Raw genomic sequence first — 21,009 nt, 5'->3', positions numbered from 1 at the left:
AGCATCCGGCATGCTGCAATAAAAGTGCCTGCTTTTTAACACTCTCAAAACAGTGTTGAGGAGTCTTTTTGCCGACTTTATCATATCATTGGTAATAAATTAAATTAATTTTCCCCAAGTCATGTCTGTTTTCTCCATTACAGTAATTAGTGAATGATCTCTCATCATCCCTTTTTTGACTCATGAGCCTTTCGTTATATACTTTCCCCTTGTCCTGCTGAGGAGGGGAGTGATAGAACAGCTTTGGTGAGCAAGCCAGGCGTCCAGCCAGGTTCAACCCACCACACCCTCTCAGATCTTTCTTTCTTTCCTCCTTCAGTTTGTTCTGTTTTTCAGAGAACCTGTTTTAATATGCTTTGTTCTTATGCCAACTTTACTATGATTCACTAGAACAAAAATTGCGATAATCTTTTCTGCCCTGTAGTCCTGACTTTGACCTTTAAGAGATAAAAGTCTTTCAAGTAATAAGTAGAGGCTGTGTTACAAACCTTTCACTCATGCTAGAAGGAATGGCTGCTCAGTGTCATGAACAGTGTAATTAACATAAATCACTGCTCAAAAATGTTCAAACATTGATTTGCAATGTGGTTTTCCTGTATGTATGTTAGGGAAGATATACTATAGTGTAATATTTTAATTTCCACTTGATTTATATTCTGTTTTCTTGAATTGTTATTGTTGTTTTGATTTTTCAGTGTCACTTAATACTGCTTTCTATATCTGGAAGAATGATTACTACATGAGATTTCTCACTATTTGCTCTAGAGCTAGCAAATTTTTGGTTAAAAACTGTAACACACCAATTAGTTCTTTGATGTGTGGTATTTAAGTTTTGCATACAATGACTAACTTATTGACTTTTTATTTTTTTTATTTTTTTTTTCTAGAGTTCCATTCTTCACCAGTAGCAAAGGTACCTCCCTTGTTCTTTATGATCCCAGTGAAGGAGATACTGATCCCATACAACGCCACAACTAGCCACAAGTTATTCAGACCATTTTATTCCCTCTTTTTAGAGGGATCTTCAGCCTTCTTAGTTTATCTCTGTGAAAGCTGCCTCATTGTGCCCAGTCAGGGCGCCGAGGAGGTTGGTGGCCCCCTTGGGCCAGGGGCCTCCCCAGGGGTCTTTCGGGGCAGAACCTGTAAGCCAAGGCCCATCTCACAGCCCCAGCCAGGAGCAGTAGCAGGCAGAGGCCATGAGGGCAGCCCCAGCCCTGGGCATCAGGCATCTCCATGGGGAAGGGACAGGCCAGGACATTGGATTGTGTGCTGGCTGGGATGTGACATGGTTACAGTTTGGGCTAGGCCCAAGTTGGAGCCCAGCTGAAAGCAGTTCCTGGGGAACTGGGATGGGCTGGAATCAGCCCTGGCCCCAGCCACCTGGCAGCACTGTCTGGGAGCCCTGCAAAAAATGGATGCCCTCCACAGCACTCTGTCTCTGATCCGGTCTAGAGGCTCAGTAGCCAAAGCCCTAAGCCAGGAGGATGAACTCATGTTGTGAATATAGCTGGAGAATTTACTCGTATACAAGTAGCACTGTCAAATACATTAAAAATGCATTGGATCTATTTGTTTGTTTATTTATTTGATTTCCTCATGCTATCCTTTGCAAGTTTTAGGAGCTCATCCCTTAAGTCTGAAGTGGAAATAAACAGCACATGACAACCTTAAATTAAATGCAATAAGCAAACTCTTCAGTGCAAGTACAGACTTGCAGGGACCACTGTCTAGTTTTGCCTGTATGCTAAACATACAGCTTTGAATTATAACATACAACTTTGTAATTCTCTACAAATGTGGTTTAAAGAAAGAAAAAAAATTCCCATCTAACTGCAATAAAAATTTAAATCCTGTTTGGCATATCTCTTCTATATCCTATCAGATGTGGCTTGTACTGGTCAACTTAGAAGTATTAAAATAAAAAAACCACTTGTTTTTTCACAATGAAGAGCAGGCGGGATATGAGGAACAGAAAATAAAAACTGAGGAGAGGAAAGGGAGGTAAACATGAAGTTCATCTTAATTTATAACAAAATGAAACATGTTGATTTTTATCATGATGTTAACAGGAAAGTTCTGAAAAATACTGAGCATTCCTTAATTAAACCAAAGGCTTGAAGCACTGCTTTACTGAAAAAAATATTACCAAATTTCATCCATGAAATTTGCTTAAATTCTATGAGGTGATGCTTAAATTTTTCAGTTATCCTTATTCTGTTTTTCTCACTACTCAACCTGCTTTCCTAATTAGCTGCTACTGAAATTGCAGACAAATTATCCTAATTGAACTAAGTATTTTTATTTGCCTACAGTCATAATAGAAAGCCCAGTATTTTAAGCAAACATATTCTCTATCAGACAGAAAAGGTTTTACTATTGTCTAAGCATTCAGCAGCCATGTTATCCCTTAGTGCCTTTAATAGTCAAAACACAAAGGCTTCAGCATGGGCTACCTAAATAAACATCCCTTTTGCCTGCCATTGTTAACTATAGCTCATTTAATGTACAAAGCTGTAGTTAATATAACAAAAATATGTGTGGGAATATATAAATCATCACATTTTTTGTTATTGCTCTTTGGAACAAAGTGACCTTGGTTTTACAATCTGTTATTGACAGAAATTTTCCCAGAAGGAATACTTAATCATTCTGAAGTTTCAAAGCTTTATAAACATCCTTCAACACTCACTGCCTCATAATGCCACTTATGTATTTTAGTGTTAGTCAGCACTTTTCAGAAATAAATGAAATATTCTGGAAAGCAAAACAAAACAAATCAAAAAAAAGAAAAAGCTATTCACAACAATTTGTCCACATAAACACACACAGAACTGCTTTCTGTATCCTTTTGGTATTCAATAATTGTCATACTTAGGCAGTTGTGCTCTTTGATCCAGTATTGTCTGTGTAGCATCATAATGTCATGCTCAGAAGATGGTTTCCACAAATAATGGATGTTTCTTCTGACAGAACTTTCTTGATGCCATCCTGCTTATGGACCATATGGACTTGGGTGTCAAAATAAGGGGTGGAGATGATTGAATTTTTTTTACTTAACTGACTATTTGGTTTCATCTAAATAATGTAACACACTTAGTTCTTATAAAACACTTTAAATTACTTATTTTCAAAGGTTAAAAAATTCTAGTGCTTTCAGTTGAAGGAAAAAAGTTTGAGGCCGATAGTCCCTCAAATCCGGCCATATAAAAGCAATTCAAATAGTACAAACTAGATGTCTGGATTTACTCTGCCATCTTACAAAGTGACAGGTTCTATCAGAGGAGTGTTCAACCCTGTCCATTAGCTGTAAGTGGAATGTGAATGATGAACTTAGCCTAGATGTCTCATTGTTAGTTTCATGAAATGAACTTCACAAAAGCTCACAGAAAACCACTAGGTGATGTACAAACCTTATTGACCCTCTAGGCCATTTCCATGATCTCACTGAACTATTTCAATTAAAAGTAAATAAGGGAAAAAAGTTTCAAAATAAGATGATCCAATTTTAAACTTAAAATAAAAAAAAGTTTCACATTTGTTTCTGGTAAACACTTTTGAAAATATAAAACTCACATATTGTCACTGGCTGCCTTTTTTATTGATAACGTTTTCTCTGGTTACTGAGTTGTTCGTAGAGTATTTGCTTTTAGGATAACACTGGATTTCCTAGTATGGGAACAACTATGAATCTCTGTATTAATGACAAAGTTGCTTCTCCTAGGGCTATAGCTCAGGCAGGGCTATATATTAAAATGTCAACCCCCTCAAGCAAGTCAATCTTATCATAGGTTATATTTACAAAAGTTCATTTAAAATATACTATTTAAGACTGCTTTTTTTTTTTTGTTGTTGTTGTTGACACACTTTTATCAAACTGTATTATCTGAGTGGTTCACATCTGAAAATTGGTTGAAATAATAAAAATAACATTTCAATGAAAGATAAAGACTGTCAGATAATGTGAGGCCCAATAGATGAACAGGTAACTGTCTACATTTTATCTATTTCTGTGGTAAATAGCATTATGTTCAGTAACTAATAAATTCTTAAAAATCAAGGTAAAGAACTAGTCTTTCAAATGTACTTGAAAGTTTGCATGCAGTCATTTCAAATACTCTTCATATAAATATATAGGTATGAAACAATATTTGTGATGCAAATTCTGTAATATAATAGGAAAATTATATAAGTGACCTGATCAGCATTTCCTGCATGCAAACAATTAAGACTATTCTCAGATGTATAACCAGTAAATCCTTACAGCCAATGATTAAAAAACTTACTAAAAAAAAAAAAAAACTTACAAAAAGAGTACAAAATCTGCATTCACTGATTACCAGTTAGTCTCATTAATTAGATAATCATTCTGAAAGCAGAAAAATAATTTTAATCTGTTTAACTCAACCACATACAATGAAAGGCCTATGAAGTTTAAAAAAGAGAAGTTTTCCCATATTTTGTTAGAATCTGCATTACAAAAAACAGCATAATCTAACAATGACATATAGGAGGCTGAAAGAAAGTTGTCTGTTTAACCTGGAAAACGGAAGTCTGAGATGGGATCTTATTGCTTATTGTTGTCTACAGCCATCTAATAGAAGGGTACAAAGAAGACAAAGTGATAGGACAACAGGTAACAAACACCAGTTGGAACGTAGACAATTATATGTAGGTATTAGGAAATTCTTTTTTACCATGAAATTGGTCAAACACTGGAACAGTTTGCCAAAAAAGGTTGTGGAGTCTCCATCCTTGGAGATATTCAAAAGTCATCTGGAGATGTCTCTGAGCAGGTTGCTCTAATTGGGTCAGCTTTGAGGCAGGAGTTGGATAAAGCAACCCCTGAAGACCTACTCTAACCTAAATTATTCTATGATTCTAAAATTTTCAGAGTTATGTGTTTTGTTTTGTTTGTTTTTTTTTTTTAACATCAATTAAATCTACATAAATCTAAATCTGTTTAGCCATGGTACTGGCCACTAGTATTCTGGACTTTTTAGAATACATGAGTACAGTCACGTTTTATAGATCCAAATACTTTTTAGAGGTGTTTAGGCACATGAAGAAGCCTATTTTCAACTTTAAAGGTAATTTTATAAGCTGCAAGTAACTAACACCCTTCACTAAGGTCAAATCTATCAGGATTGGGGTAAAGCTGTGTGTAACCTAGAAAATATAATTAATACGTCACCTATATAGATATAGCTATATAGCTATATAGAAGTACCTCTAATTTGCTCTAATAACCTGTGCTGCAAATCAGATATACAGTGACATCACATTCTGTCTTACAATTTCTCAGCCAAATACTACAGCCATTATACTACAAGAAGAAAATATATTAGACTGTCACTAGATGCTGTCTTGAACATGAAAAGAATGTCCTAAGTACCAGTTAAAAATCATTGTTATTAGAAAGCTAGTAGTGGTACCAAAGTGGTGCACTGAGGTAATCAGTAAAAAGCACAGTGAAATGAAGATGGGAACATTCATGTAATTTGATTTTTTAAACAATAATGTTAAAAATGAAATATTATCACTATATATATACTGTAAGTGTGGTATCATATATAATTTATTTAGTTATTTTATACAGTTATGAATATTTAATTGAGAATAATTGCCCAAATCTTTTATTAGGGAAAATATATATTCTAGAGATACATATGTCAAAGACATGTTTTGCTTGTTCTTGTCATATATATATATATATATATGCATGTATATATATATGCATGTGTGTTACATATCAAAAAAGGATGTTAAAATATTGTTAGTCTTCTAGCTTTAAAAACAAAATCGCTGTGAAATATGAGATAAGGGAGCAATTTTATCTTGTTGACACTTGTGCTTGAACATTTCTAGGCTCTTCAAATTATGGGTACTTTTGCCACTTTCTAGAAATACCACAGTGTAAGAAATATTTAATTCAAATAAACCAACAAAAATAGCCAAAATCCACATTTGTTTCAAATTGCATCAGATTCATTTGGTTATCTTTTTCACTGCTGAAGCTCATAAATAATTATTTTTGCTATGATATATTTGCACCATCTGTGTACTTATAATCTGTATCTTTGCATTAACTGATTGTGAGGAAAACAATTTTAGTTTCAGACTGAACTGATTTTAACAAATGCATAATGCATTTAACAAATGTATAGTGCATTTTTCATGTACTCTTATTTATAGAAGCTAGATAACTTAAGTAAAAGGCAGACAATCGGGCAATTTCAGTAAAGAAGCAGGCTACACAGAAAACATCAAAGTCTAAATAAGGAAAGTTTAGAGAGGTAGTTTTGTAAAAAATTTAAGGGTCACACACACCATATAAGTTAAAGGATGCACGTATCGAAGCATGAAATCAGTGCAAATAATGATAACTGAGTTAAGATCTACTTTTCAGTCCTTCTGGAGGACAATGGAACAACAAACAATAATTTAAGAGCTCCTTGTGACTTGCTCATGAGCAACAATACACAAAAATAGATGTATATATATATGTACTGTCTGAAAGAACTCTTTTAGTACACCTGGGAACACTGTGATCATACAACATGTTTCATTTAAGATGTCATACTGACATTTAAGATGTCATTTGCTTTGGCTCTGATAGGTTTTATGGTCCAATAACTGAAGAAACTGGTGGGTGAAACCCATTAGGTATATTATTATCATTTTGATTCCTCACAGACTCTTCAATGGTGCGTGTGTGCACATCTGTAACTACCTCATGAAGGTTTCTTATCATTTACATAGAAATTGAAGCTGAACAGCATATAAATATAAATGTTATGAGATATTTCTTGTTTTATTTCTATCACAGCTCTTTAATGACTTGTATTATTTTCCTATTTTATATAGATGATGTAGATCTGCTTCCTTTATCTCCACTAGGCCTGCAGCAATCTCTGGAAGTTTTTCTTCTAAACTTATATCTTAGACTCACTGAGAATTACAAGAAGAACAAAGTTAGTGTCTTCAGCTTTTTTAGAATTAGTCACATGTATGCCTTATTTAGCAATAAGGTGCAACTGAGTGTCTCAGGAAAAAGTACATTAACTAAAGTAGACATATATTTATTTTAATTCTGGCAAAGAATAAATGTCTCTTCATTTATAGAGTGGATAACTTCATAACTTTGCTGTCTCCTGATGTTTCCTTTTTGCATGTTCTACAGGCACAGACAAAACACTAAGGCGATGCCTATTTGAATTTTGACTTTAACTTCTGTAGTCGTATTACATGCTTTCCCCTTATGTTTTTTGTTTTTAATACTATTTATTCAACTTTGGCAGTTGCACATCCCCCTGAGATCCCGAGTCTTCAATAGGGCAGTTGATGGCTGCTTAGCACCTTTTGTGCCTCATTGTGCCTGCCACAAGGTACACACCTAGGGCGGTGTCAAGGTGCTGTCAGTCACATCCTCCCCTGCCCCAGGGCAGGGTGACTTCACCTCCACGAGCTGGTGGGGCCAGGAGGGGTGGAACCCTCAGTCGATTGACAGGGTCCTCAACAAAGGAGGTGCCCAGAGAAGCTGAGAAGCTTCTGGGCCGGGTTGTAATGCCCACAGCCAGGTCCCTGCTGAAGATCCCCTTTGAGCGGTCTTCTCAGAGCAGCGGGTCTGTGAGCTGGAGCCCTCCCCTTAGACTGGGATGCCATCTAAGGAGACTTCCCAGGACTGGGAGTGCCTCACCTCCTCCTGTGGTGAGTGGTTATTTACTGGATATACCCTTGAATGAGTCCTTGCCTAACTCAGGCAAGTGTGAACCTTCACCTAACCCAGGTGAGTGATTTATTATGGTAGGTACCCTGGAGTGAGAAGCCTCTGGTTTTGTTTCTTGTGAGAGAATGCGTGCACGTTGTGGATCCTCATTATTTTTATGTTGTCATACCCCAATAATCTCCTCAACTGGTATAAGAACGTGTATTTTATGTTGTTGGAATGATAAATAATTGTATAAACCCTGTTTCTAGTTGGTTTATTGGCTACAGTTTTCCGCCTATAATAAAGTCTGTTTTTGAACTTGTTGTCCACCCAAAATTGGCTTTTGGGGTGCCTCTGTGACATCAACTAACACGGAATAATTGTAATTTAAAAAAAAAAAATTAGTTCTCCATTTTATCTTTACTCTTGTATCAAAACTTGGTGCTATGTTAAGAAGTAAAGAATAGTTATTAAAATAAAATAGTAACAAAATGACTTGATGGTGTTAAGAAGTTAATAGCATTTTGCTAAAACTGCGTTTGCATTATCCGGTTTCTGACTCTTTTCTTGTTTCTATTATGTTTGGCAGCTCTACATATTTCATTACTCCATTTCATTCTTATGTTAAACCCTTCTAAAGTTTTTTATATTAAAAAATATTTCAGTGCTATGAAGAAGGAAAGACTTAAAAAGCTCATGAACTGCAACATGCTATTTATGAACATGTTAACATATGTTATTCCAACAAATAAAAAAATATGCACGGCTTTTCCATACCAGATGATTACTGAACATTTTAGGACTTCATATGCTACCATAAAGAGAAATTACAGAAGAGCTCAATGTTCGTTTCATTGAGAATTTCCTTGTTAATACCTGTGAAGAGCTGGGAAAATGCCTCTACTCAATTTTAATGAATATTATCTGTGGGGTTTTTTTGCTCTTTTATATTTTTGTACTTTTATATTTCTCCCTGCCTGAAGGCACAAAAATATGTCAAAAGACTTATTTGTGTTTAAAACAAGAAAAACAAAAACTACCAAAACCGTAAAAGACAAGAGTGAAGTGATGGCTCATGTAGGTTGTGGCTATGAATAGTCTTTCCAGTTCCCACCCTTCTAAGAACATTGGTATGCAGCTGCTGAGACGTGAAATCGTAATTAATCAGTCTCTTGAAAGGCTGAGGTACTTGAGAAAAACTGATCATGCTACGAATTAGGCAAGGCTGTTTTCCCAGTAAAAAGTCTTAAACCTGAAAGGGTTACGTATAAAAATACTAAGCTTAGCTAAAGAAATAACCTTATAGGAACATTTTAAGTTTTTCAACAATTATAATTTCTACTTTTTGTGGGACACTACCATTTTGAATAGTTATTTTGAAGAGTGGGATAGAAGTCTGAAACAAGAAAATAAGAAAGAAAGGGAAAAAAAGGTTAGGGGAAGAGAAGAAGGAAGAAAGAAAAGAGAGAAATAAAGTATTTAATTACTTTCTATTGTAGTGTGACCCAAAGATACAAAATCTCTAATTTCAGTTGAGCCTCCTGAGATATTTATACTAATACTAACAAAGTGGACGCTAGGACTGTAACTTCTGTTGTAAAGATCTGGAATAAGGACCCTTTTGCTACAACAGACTTGAGAGATCATCAGTAAAAGAACATCTTTGCCTTTGATAATAAAATTCCAAGTCTAAGATGACTGTAGATCAGAGAGCACCCTAATTAGATTCAATTTAGATTAATTTATATATTAAGTAAATTAATTAGATTTAATCTATATTAGAGAGCACTCTAAAAAAGGGGCAATTTTCAGTGAAAGTTTTTGTATATTTTGTACAAGTATAGAATTGCAACTTTGTTCTGTATTTTTGAGATAAATTTTGGTTGTGTATTCTGCAAGTTTGCAGATGACATGAAATGTACTGTTGATATTCTAGAGGGAAGGGATGCCATCCAGAGGGATCTTGATCAAGCCTGAGGAATAGGAATATGCAAAACTCATTAAGTTCAACAAGGCAAAGTGCAAGGTCCTGCACCAGGGTTGAGACAATCTCTAATGTCAGTACAGACTAGTGGATGAATGGATAGAGAGCAACTGTGCAGAGAAGGACTTGAGAACACTGGTAGATGAACAACTGAGCATGAGCCAGCAACAGGTGTTTGTAGCCCAAAAAGCTAACAACATCCTGGACTGCATAAAAATAAGCACGGCCAGCAGGTTGAGGGAGGTGATTCTCCCCCTCTACTCTGCTCCTGTAAGACCCCACCTGGAGTGCTGCATCCAGCTCTGGTTCCCCAGTACAAGAAAGACTTGGACCTGGGGAAGCAGGTCTGGAGAAGGGAAACAAAAATAAATCAAAGGGTTGGAACACCTCTCCTAGGGAGACAGGCTGAGAGAGTTGGGGTTGTTCAACCTGGAGAAGAGAAAACTCCAGGGAGACCTTACTGTAGCTTTTCATTTCTTAAAGGGACTTATATGACTGTACTCTTAACATATGTCTTTGTAATTTCTTCCATCGGTTGTGGAGTACAACTAAACCCATTCGTAATGCAGGGTTTAGAGCACAGCAAGTCCATTGCTTTCACGTTCCCAGTCTTCTAAGCAAAGCCCTGACCACAGTTTCAGCTGAAGTCCTTAGCTTTCTCCCTTCAAAGACACGAGTGCTCTCAGTAATCCACCCAGGATCCCTGGTGGGCACCCATCATACACATAAGGGAAACTGGTCAGTCTTGGAGTTTGTGACTGCAATCTTTATCCCATTTACATTAGGTGATTGTGAAACCAGGTGAAATTCCGTCTTCAGGGACAACATTTTTGTGAGAATACTTTAAAGGCTTTTTTTTTTTTTTTTTTTTTTTAAAAAAAGGTTAATAAGAGGCTTTTCATAGGAAAAATATAGCATTGTTGCTCAAAAGAAGTTATCAGCTTATGGGTGCTTATAGTTAGTTAAAAGCATAGTCAATCTTTTAAGAGCAATATTGAAATTAGAGTAATAAAATTTTATTTGAACTTCATGAGAGTTACGTGACAAAAACTCAGTGTGAGCCAGTAGGTATTAGCTGCTAGTATTCAAATAAGGAAAAGGCTTTCATCAGCTTCGTTTTACTTTATTTAGCTGTGACAGCAGTTTCTCAAATTGTCTGTGGCTACTTTGTTTTACTTTTGCTTATATTTTTACAGCACAAACACAATGTTGCATAGATAACAGTATGAACAGTTATCCTATGTAAAATTAAATATTTATTACCCTAAAGTAGTGATGTAGTGTAGAGAAATACAGGCCTGGTAAAATCATGGAAGACTTGAGAAGCAGAGACTCAGGATTTGGAGCAAAGGAGCACAGGCATGGGATGATAGAAGATGGAGCAAAAGCAGATAATAATAACAGAATTTTACTTAAATATATATACATATTTTCAAGTAAATATTGTAAATATTTTAAACCAATATTATAGTTAATACAGCCAAATAATACTGCTATTTAGTAATATACTGGCTAAGAAGAAAAACAGCACCAACAAAATCTCAAACCCATGAACTTCTATAAAAGCTTTTAAAAATGCATATAATTTTGTAAAGAATGTATGAAGCAATTATCAGAATCTCAAAAAACACAGACACACTTGGTTGTAGTGAAGATACAGAAACCTAGGTTTCAGTTTTCCTTGGTTGCCTGGAGCTGCTGAGGGAGAAATTATTTTTGTACTTTTGTCTCTTGATAACATGTATAAGTGCTTGGGAATTTTGACGTGCTAGCTTTGGACATTTTCTCCTACTCTAGCAGAATAACCTTATTTTACATTTGGGAACAGACTGGCAGAAATGAAGCAAGGACTTATGTGAAGAACAAATAATGGAGGGGGATGGGAACAAGAAACAAAATAGGATTGGTCATGGTACAAAAAAAAGAGGACAGTTCAGACATACCTTTGTCTTTGCCAGTGATATTGTATACACTTTTTGAAAAACAAATCGTTATCTAGCTACCTGTCCGTTTTTGTCCCTCGATATTATTTTCCCAGTAGAAAATTTAAATGGAAATATAGAAGCACAATTGTCCTCTTAAAAACAAAGAAACAAACCACATTCCTTAACAATAACCACATAATTTTAATTACAAAACCAACATTTTCCACCTGCTGAGATTTCTACTATCTGGAAAATATCTAACGTGTCTCCATTACTTCTTCTGAAAACTTCTGAGTTTAATTGGAAAACACTTTTTACCAATGCTTTGCAGAAAATATTAACACATCTGTTTTCCCCAAACATCGAATATCAATCTGTTTTGTGAATGTACAAAAGTATTCAGAACTGGTGATTTCCAGAGAAACTCATAGTTAAGAGAAATTTAAGAAAACAAACCAACACAAAATTCTCATCCCACAGGAGTCAATGGAAATTTTATCACTTCATTCATTGCAAAGATAATTTCTGACTCATTCATCATCTTTCATGCTGGTCACTGCATAGTTAGATCTTCCTCCAGCTCCTAAAACATCCTTACCCTCATACAGTGATAAATTCAAACTGGTTATCATATTTTAGTTGCATTCTGTGCCTGAGTATAACGGGGCTTTGTTTGAGCAGGACTAGGACAGTTAACAGATCCTCTGGTATTAACCAGTCAAGTACCCTCAGGAGAGGGTGTTTCAAGGACTCAAAAGGGTCCTAATGGACTTTCAGTGCAGCCACCATGAATACAGAGAAGATTAAACAGTTGTCTACCTTGCCTGGCCTCTCCATTTGAAACATTCACCATTAGCATGGTGAATGTTTCAAGTAATAATTTGTTCTCCATGTGCCATATATGCACAGCCCATTACATCAGTATCTGAGAGTTGCTGAACACAAATCTTGGACACCTCACTCTGAGAACACATGAAATTCACAGTCCTGTGTCTGGCACTTTCTTTCTCTACCTCAAATGGAGAGTGTCAGGTGATTAATGACGGAACATGTACATTCAGAGCATCGAATGAGCAGACGCCAAGTTCCAGAAGTGCTACGAAAACACTGGAAATTGTAATGTGGGGAGGTAAACAAGTGTATCATAATCATCATTCTGATTAGAATTTATAAGTCTATGAACATTCAAATTTTAAATTAAAGTAAGGTATTAAAATATTTTATGCTGATAACAGACTATGATAATGAATAATCCTGAGATACTAGATAAGTTTGACTGTTCAACATTTTATAATATGGCTTTAATAGGAATAAATCCAGGATCCTTTGTGCATAGGATGTACAACACCACTCTTGATAGCTGCCTCTTTAAATTTTGTGAAGCCGAGATGAGCTATCTAAGGCATATTTAGAATAACGTAAATATAGGAACCTAAGATGTCTAATCACAATGTTGACTCTTCTATTCTTTCAGATTTAACTATATTGTAGAATCATAGATTCATATTATAGTTTGGATTGAGAGGGACTTCAAAGATTGTCTTGTTCCAATCCCCATACCATGGGCAGGGACAACTTCAACTAGACCAGGTTGCTCAAAACCCAATCCAGCCTGGCCTTGAACGCTTCCAGGGACGGGGCATCCACAGCCTGTTCCAGTGCCTCATCAACCTCATGGGGAAGAATTTCTTGTTAAGATCTAATATAAATCTACCGTCTTTCAGTTTGAAACCATTATAGGCCCCTTTTAAGTACTGGGAGGCTGCCATAAGGTATCCCCAGAGCCTTCTCTTCTCCAGGCTGGAGAATGCCAACCCTCTTAGTCTAATTATCTTTGTGGCTCTCCTCTGGACTTGCTCCAATAGGTCCATGTCCTTCTTATGTTGGGGGCCCCAGATGCAGTACTCCAGGTGTGGTCTCACAAGAACAGAGTAGAGGGGCAGAATCACCTCCCTTGACCTGCTTGTCATGCTTCTTTTGATGTAGCCCAGGATACGGTTGGCACTCTGGGCTGCAAGTGCACATTGCTCGCTCATGTTGAACTTCTCATCAACCTACATGCTCAAGTCCTACACAGGGCTGCTCTCAAGCCAGTCCCCACCCATTCTGTATTTGTGCTTGGGTTTGCCCTTCCCCACATGCAGGACCTTGTACTTGGCTTTGTTAAACTTCATGAGGTTCGCATGAGCCCACTTCTCAAGCCTGTCAAGGTCCCTCCGAATGGCATCCTGTCACAGAAGCACTCCAAAAGTCAACTTAGGCAGGAAACAAACTCCAAACAAACTTTATTCTAGCCAGGACTGTTTAGCAAAGAAGACCAGCTAGAAATAGGGTTTGTCCAAAGTTATTCAGCACTCTGATATCATTATAAAATACAGGTTCAGATACCAGTTGGGTATATTGTTACTGTATGACCACACAATAATTTTACAAGGTTATAAGAATAAGTAAAATTTTGGTGATATATGTCTAGTATGCTCTCTGAGCTCAGGGAAGTCCTGAGCCAGAAGTTGCACCTTTGGTTCCTTTTTTTTCTGTGAATTTGGATTGAGCAGATGTGAACTCACTCTTACATATGATTCAAATAAGAAATAAGTAAACAAAGACCTATTATTGCTGGATCTTTAACTAAAAATCTCTGCCGGGGTTATATGCCAAGACGTTTGCTAATTCATTTCAGAGCTTGCACAGTAGATTCTTTGAGTGGAGTTAAGATTGTCTATTTAGGGCCTGAATGTGAGCTAATGAGGGTGGGTGGGGGCATAAAACAAGCAGCACATCAGATGTACAGAGTTAATACAAATGTAAGGATGTGTTGTGGAGACAGGTCTTTAGACATGCTTGGTTGGAGAAAATAAAACAGAGAGATGAACATGTGGTCATGTATCATGGACATGCAAAAGTGAAAGTGAAACTCGGGTAGGCAGTGACTGCTGATTTTGGAAGAGTCAAAAGGATAAAGAATTTAACTATGAGACTATCAAATCACAGAATCACAGAAAAAAGGACTTTGGATGGACTGCTGGAGACTGTCTAGTTCAACCCTCCTGTGCATAGCAGGGTCAACTAAATCACTTTGCACAAGACTTTGAAATGGCTGTGAGCTACATCATTGTTTTGGATGTACTTGTACTTGCAACTGTCTAGAATTGTCTATCAGAACATTTCTGCGCCCTATCGTTGCTTTGTACTAGCAAATAAATTACTTAATTTTGTGTTGCTTAGTTGTTATTATTATTATTATTATTATTATTATTATTATTATTATTATTATTATTATTATTATTATTTATTGTGGTTTGGATCATCGTAATTATATCTGTTATGACATTTACTTGTTATAAATGTGAATAAGAAAAAAGGCTAATTTTTTCATCTCTGTAATTGTTTGAAAATTAATGCTAGGCATGACTTCTTGATTGGAAAGATTCTGTAATCTGTTTTATTTATTTTCCGATACATGACTAAAAAACATATCAGTGAAACATTATTCTTGGATTTCTGTCATACACTCAACATTTACACTGACTTTTTATGTATGTCTTGGGATTAGTTTATAATCCAGAGATCTATCAGTTTTGTCTGAAAGAATCAGAACATATACAAGGGTCACGGAGAAGCAGGAATGGGGTTTTCTCCACAAGGACAGGCAACTCAGGAGTCAAGGGTGACCCTTCAACACAGGCCAGGGCAGGACACCCAAACTCAGTCCCGATGTTCCCATGACATGGATGGGGTCCATCACAGGCTCAGTGAGGCAAGGTCATGAGTTAGTAGTGGGATCCATCCAGGAAGGCCATTTGGTAAGTCACAGTAGCCAGAGACAAGGTTGGACATGGCCTAGGATATAGCTTAGGGATGTGGGCGGGGGTGTGCCTTCCAGGTGAGGCTGCTCGGGGCAATAAGGGCCTTTTACTGCCCTCTGGCCCTAAGATTGTAAATGCTATGAATAAATTTAATCTAGCAATATCTGTAAATATAAATTCAGTGCCAGGACAAAACTGAAACAAAACACAACTTCGATTGTATTTGTTTAGACAGATAAATCTCTGGTTTTGTAGATATGTCAGTATTGTTAATATTACCCATATATGGGCAAAGCTGAAACAGTTACATGTAGATCCTCCCCCTCATTGGAATATTGTTATAGTATTTTATTTTTTTTTCTGTAGGTATCACTTCACCTATATGCATTTAAATGTAAATTTATCCTCATATTACTAAGGAAGGAACAGGGATATATATTGTCATTAATAAATACCCTCATCATGTATTCAAATTATGCACTGGTAAGCACCAAGATAAAATATTGGAAAGGCATCTAAGCAGCTAGACAGATGGATTATGAGTTCAAAAAGTAGCTGAAATGCTAAAAGGAAGCTTGACCTTGATGGAAATGAAGAAAAAGTATGAATGGCACTACCCATGTATCAAGTGAGTGCACAGTGCCAAATGTAATTCTAGAAAGGTATCACATGCTCGGTAATGAGGAGTATTATAGGTACAACAGGGATTGAATGGGTTAGGACAAAGAATCCTAAACTGCAGTACATGCACTACTAGGGGAAGTAAGATTTCAAATTCCTGTAAAGTTGAGAGCTGCTCTTGCTTCTGAATGCCTGATGCTACTGCTTGCCACTGTTCTGTAATGACAGCTGCTGCTGCTGCTGATGCAGATGGCAAGATCAATAAATACTTGTTACCTGACTTTACCAAAACAATCAAGAGAAGAATGGTATAACTTTGTCTTATTTTACAAAAACAAAATACCAGCGTTTATTTTGCCACCCTAGCTAGTTCTACAGAAAGCCAATTTCTGAAGGACATCTGTACATAAATATTAGATACTTATGTTCTCATTATTCTTACATTTGTTGTTCTGTGCATAAAGTTATCTGTCAGCACACAGGATGATCTTATGTTTAAAATGTGAAAAAACATTTAGTAATGAATTGCACAGGCCACATTTAATTTTCTGCCATGTGTATGATGTTGATAGTCTTGCCCTTGTTTCTTAATGTGTCTTAAAATATCATATCTGAACACTCAGTGAAAGGCTTGCATGGCTGAAAGTGCTGGGGGTTTTTTGTTATTTTTTAATTTTGAACAGTTGTTGATCTAGTAAGATGTATTATTGTTCCTCTAAACCCTATATTGCTATACCCTTAAACTGTCTCAGTTATAACCACAGAAGTACATGAAAAAAACATTAAAACTATGGTATTTTATCTCATCTGGAAATTCATCTACTTCTCATCTTTTAAACTTGAACATGGAGCTGTAGACTAAATTTAACCTTTCTTTTCCATAAGAGCTTCCTTCATGCAGTATCATATGCTTTAAACTTCCCTTTACAGCAGTGGAAGGGCTTGTTAATTTTTAAAGAAGTTTTTTTCCCTATGAATATTTTCATGCCTCCTTCCAGTTCCACAGATTTATCAGCAGTGCTGATGGTGACAGTGCTGGGGATGCCATTCTCATCACAACTGCTCCATCTAACAGATGACAAAACCAGCATCTTTTCTGCTCTGTCACTGCAGCAGCAGCAGTAACAGCAGCAGATTTTTTCTCCATCTGTAGGGAGGGTTTATTATATATTTAAAGTGTATATTCACTGCTCTGTGAAGAGCTTTCATAAATTTGGCTCCAACAAATCTATTCCACTTCCTATCATCTACACCAAAGAGACATTATTTAGGAACCTTTATAATTTCAATACCTGACATACTAACAATATCTGTAAGACCTCTATCATAGAGAACTTTACAGGAACTGATAAATTATGTCCTATATAAAGGAAAGAAATAATGACACAGAACTTTGTTAAAGATGTAAACAAGCTTAAAACAAAAATCCTTTAACATAGAATTTTTAGTAACTGAACATATTTATTCCAACAAAGGCCTAAGAAAACTAATTATTTTACAGGCATTGTAGTTATTTAAAGGGTAATATACAACTTCGCATTTAAAGTAGATTGGCAGTTGTAGGTCTTGATCAGAAGAATGCATACAGTGAGCATTCTACAAATCACAATTTCTACAAATAGAGGCTTCTGCAAATAGCCACAATTAGTGGCTTTTCCATTCATTTGCAAAACTTTACTTCTAAACATACTTAGGCAAGTATGCAAAACTACTGAAATTACATGAAGTTTCCATTTGAAGATTCAGTATCCATTGGGCTGGTAGCTTTTTAGCTTGCAGCTTGGTTAACAGGCTATGTTTTAGTTATTGAAAAGCTAAAAAAGATAAGTCACTCTGTTTTAAATGCGGAATGGAGATAAACACCAGGACACCAAAATACTCCTTAGACATTAAATAGTAGACCTTATCCCAGGTCTCTGGTTCAACAGCTTATTTATACCTGCTGGAATTAAATCCCAGTAGCAGGTGTCTCTAATGGGCAAAAGATGGGTTGAAAGGGCTCTCAGTGGTTTCTTGCTTGTCAAAGGCAGGGAGGGAACAATGATAGAGAGGCATCAGAGCAGCAGCAGAGGTGGTAAAGGACTATAGTTGGCATATGGAACTGTACTATCCTTCATGGGGGAGATGGACAGAAAACTAAGGAGCCACGTTTGAACCAAGGCTGACATAGTGATTGCAGTTGGTGGCCCCATTTTTTTAAACTTTTTCATTATTTTGCATAGATTATTATGGGTCACTAGTAAAAGTCAGACTATATGCTTTTGGTGGAATGTTGACCCAAGCTGAATTTGGCCCTGAGGACCTTTGGAAAGGACTGAAACTTGTAAGAATATATTTTTTTTTTTTCCTATGAAGACATTTGGCACTTTTCTGAGGAATTATAGAATACTATGGTGCAGTACTTAATGTATAGCTTGTTTTTATATGTCTAATCAAAACCACGTACATTTCAATCAGAGGAGAAGAAGTTCACTGAGGAAGTTTAGGTCTATATGTTTCTAGAGCTTTGGTGGAAAGCAATGGCAGGCAAAGAGGAGAACATTCAAGTTAATATTTTCCATACAAGTTTATTAACCTCTAAGGCTGTTGCTGGAAGCGGGGAGAATTGAGAAATCAATCTGTGTCACTGTCTTTGTTGAATCTGAACCATTTCAGTGTGATCAGCTCAAGAATACTCAGTGCAAGGACAGCAGTCCTACCATCCTAAGAAGTGTCTTAGTATAAGCCTACTGGCTTGGGCACTTGCTTGGTTGAGAGATTCTTTATTTCCAGATTCTGTCTCTGTCTAGTAGCCTGTGGTTTTTGCATAAAATACTGTGTTTTCTGTACACTGGCAGCACTTGAATGCTCAGGCTTCTCCCTGGGCAGGCAGGAATTCAAGTATTGAAAATATCACTGAGCCCAGGTAAACAATCCCTGCAGAAATGCTTCTGGCATCTTCTGCATAAAATTGCAAAATAGTGCCAGCAGGAGGTTTTGAAAGTGGATCCTGATTAGTCCTAAAGAATTCAAGTAGAAGAGGCAGCTACTCAAAACTCAGGCCAAATTCCAGACTGAAGTGGAAGTTCTGCAATGGTTTGTTTTCAGTGTTAATTAACCAGCTGCTTGTTCAGCATGGTGACTGGTTTTGATCCTACTCTGAGGCACGTAAATCTTCCCTAGCTCTGTCTAGGGAATCCAGGTCTCTGACTCTGTGCCAGATACAGTGCCAGCCATGCATAAAATTCTTTCTGTTTTGGGAGTCACGCATTTAAAAGTAGCATGGCTGTGCCTGCTACTGGTTATACCTTTTGGTTGGTTAGAACAGTGGAAGACAAGAAATGAATTGTAGGGAAGAGAAATATGTTTTGACTGTTCATTTCAACTAGACCTTTAGTGAAGCTCTCTGTTTTCTTTTTCCCGTGGGTTCTTCCCTATTAGCCTCTGGTAATTAATTTGAGAAAATGACAGGAAATACAAGAGTAATCATTACCAAATATATCCAGCATGAAAATGTTTACTCTTTGAATTTCGAAGGACTAACTTACTATCCTGAGATATCTTATATTTACATAGTTGTTTGGTTTTGTTGTTGTTGTTGTTATTGTTGTTCTGCAGGTTTTGTTTTGTTTTTTGCCCAAAAGCCTTATAAATGACATAATACAGAAGATCTCACTTTATCACAGTGGAAGAGTAAAAATATTTAACATCCTTCTGTGATATAGAACAGGAAGTCAGTAGCAACATAATTTCTTTACAAAGAGAATGAGTGGGATACATGGTTATAGTATTAAATGGCCAACAATCTTTGTTTAGGACAGCAGCAGGATACTTGGCTTTCAGGGAAAAGATGTTGCAGTTATAATTAGACTACTGGTCTTATCTCTTATCTAAACATGAATTCTGTATAAAAAATTAAAATCTCGGTTGCTACTAATCCTTGGAAGAATAGATTCAAGCAACAGAAAGCAACACAGAGAAAGAGAAGGGCAGTTTGAAAACAAAAAAATGGAGTAAATTTCTAATGTCAACAGAAAAAGAAGCACTACAAGCCTGGGTGCTACCATTTAGATATCAGCCTTTCAGACTGGGTTATGAGTGAACTCTTATAATCAGCACTACAAAAGTCCTTACAGATACCGTTGATGTCAGTGCTCCCTAGTGCTTCTTTACCAACACATAGCAGAAAAGAATATCAATAACTGCTCGAGTTATCACTATACAGAGACACTAGCAGTCGAAAATCAGATGGATTAGGTTTACCTACTTCTATAGAAAATAACTTGCAAAGGAAAGACTGCTGAGCTAGAAATACAGCATTTGCTTATTCAGTAGAAATGTATAATAAGAAGAGAGAAAGAATGAGCTGAAAAGCTGAAAAGTCACAGATCTAAGTTCACTATTCTAGTTTGCAGTGGATTTAAAAGATACCATCTTGTACCAAAACCTGTGGTTGTGAAAAAAATATTCCATTAACATATCCTTCAGAAAGTAGTATGTCCTGTAAGGAAAGAGGCCTGAATGTTACTCCAACATCAAAGAGAGAGCTGCAAAATAATAAACAGATAAATGGAGCTTGTGTTAACTTAAAAAAAAAAAAAAAAAAAAAAAAAAAAAAAAAAAAAAAAAAAAAAAAAAACTGCTTTACAAAAAGAGAAGGACAATAAATATTACTGGAGTTGCTATTTGACCAAAGGATAAAAAGATAAAAAAAAGAGATAGAGGAGCAGCAATGTCTCTGGCAGGTTCTGTCATTAAGTGAAAAATCTGGATTCATTTCCTAGCAGGCTGACATATTTTCTTTTTCAGAATTCTGTTAAGGGCATCCAAAAGAATGAGATTAATGTAATTGGCTTGAAAATATTATTGATATAGCTCTTTGAACTCAAGAGCTTGTAAAGAGAAAGGGAAGAGAAGGCTGTTGCCAGAACATGAATCTCAGTTGACTGATAGAGCTCTAATATTGACCAAGAATTAAAATATTAG

The 21,009-nt window shown here is 36.3% G+C and overlaps 1 long non-coding RNA gene across 2 annotated transcripts in view; it reads left to right on the top strand.

Moving 5' to 3' along the window:
* Positions 1-7,491: 7,491 nt before the first annotated feature.
* LOC135578986 (uncharacterized) overlaps positions 7,492-21,009 on the top strand; it is a 60,974-nt gene continuing 47,456 nt past the window's right edge. For both annotated transcript variants that reach the window (XR_010471183.1, XR_010471182.1), the window contains exon 1: positions 7,492-7,786. This is a non-coding gene — a long non-coding RNA (uncharacterized LOC135578986). The remainder of the gene's footprint in view (positions 7,787-21,009) is intronic.

The sequence above is a fragment of the Columba livia genome, chromosome 3 (genome assembly GCF_036013475.1).
Source record: "Columba livia isolate bColLiv1 breed racing homer chromosome 3, bColLiv1.pat.W.v2, whole genome shotgun sequence".
Taxonomy (NCBI): Eukaryota; Metazoa; Chordata; class Aves; order Columbiformes; family Columbidae; genus Columba; species Columba livia.
Note: the sequence above shows the minus strand (reverse complement) of the source record. Positions and strands in the feature narration are given on the sequence as shown.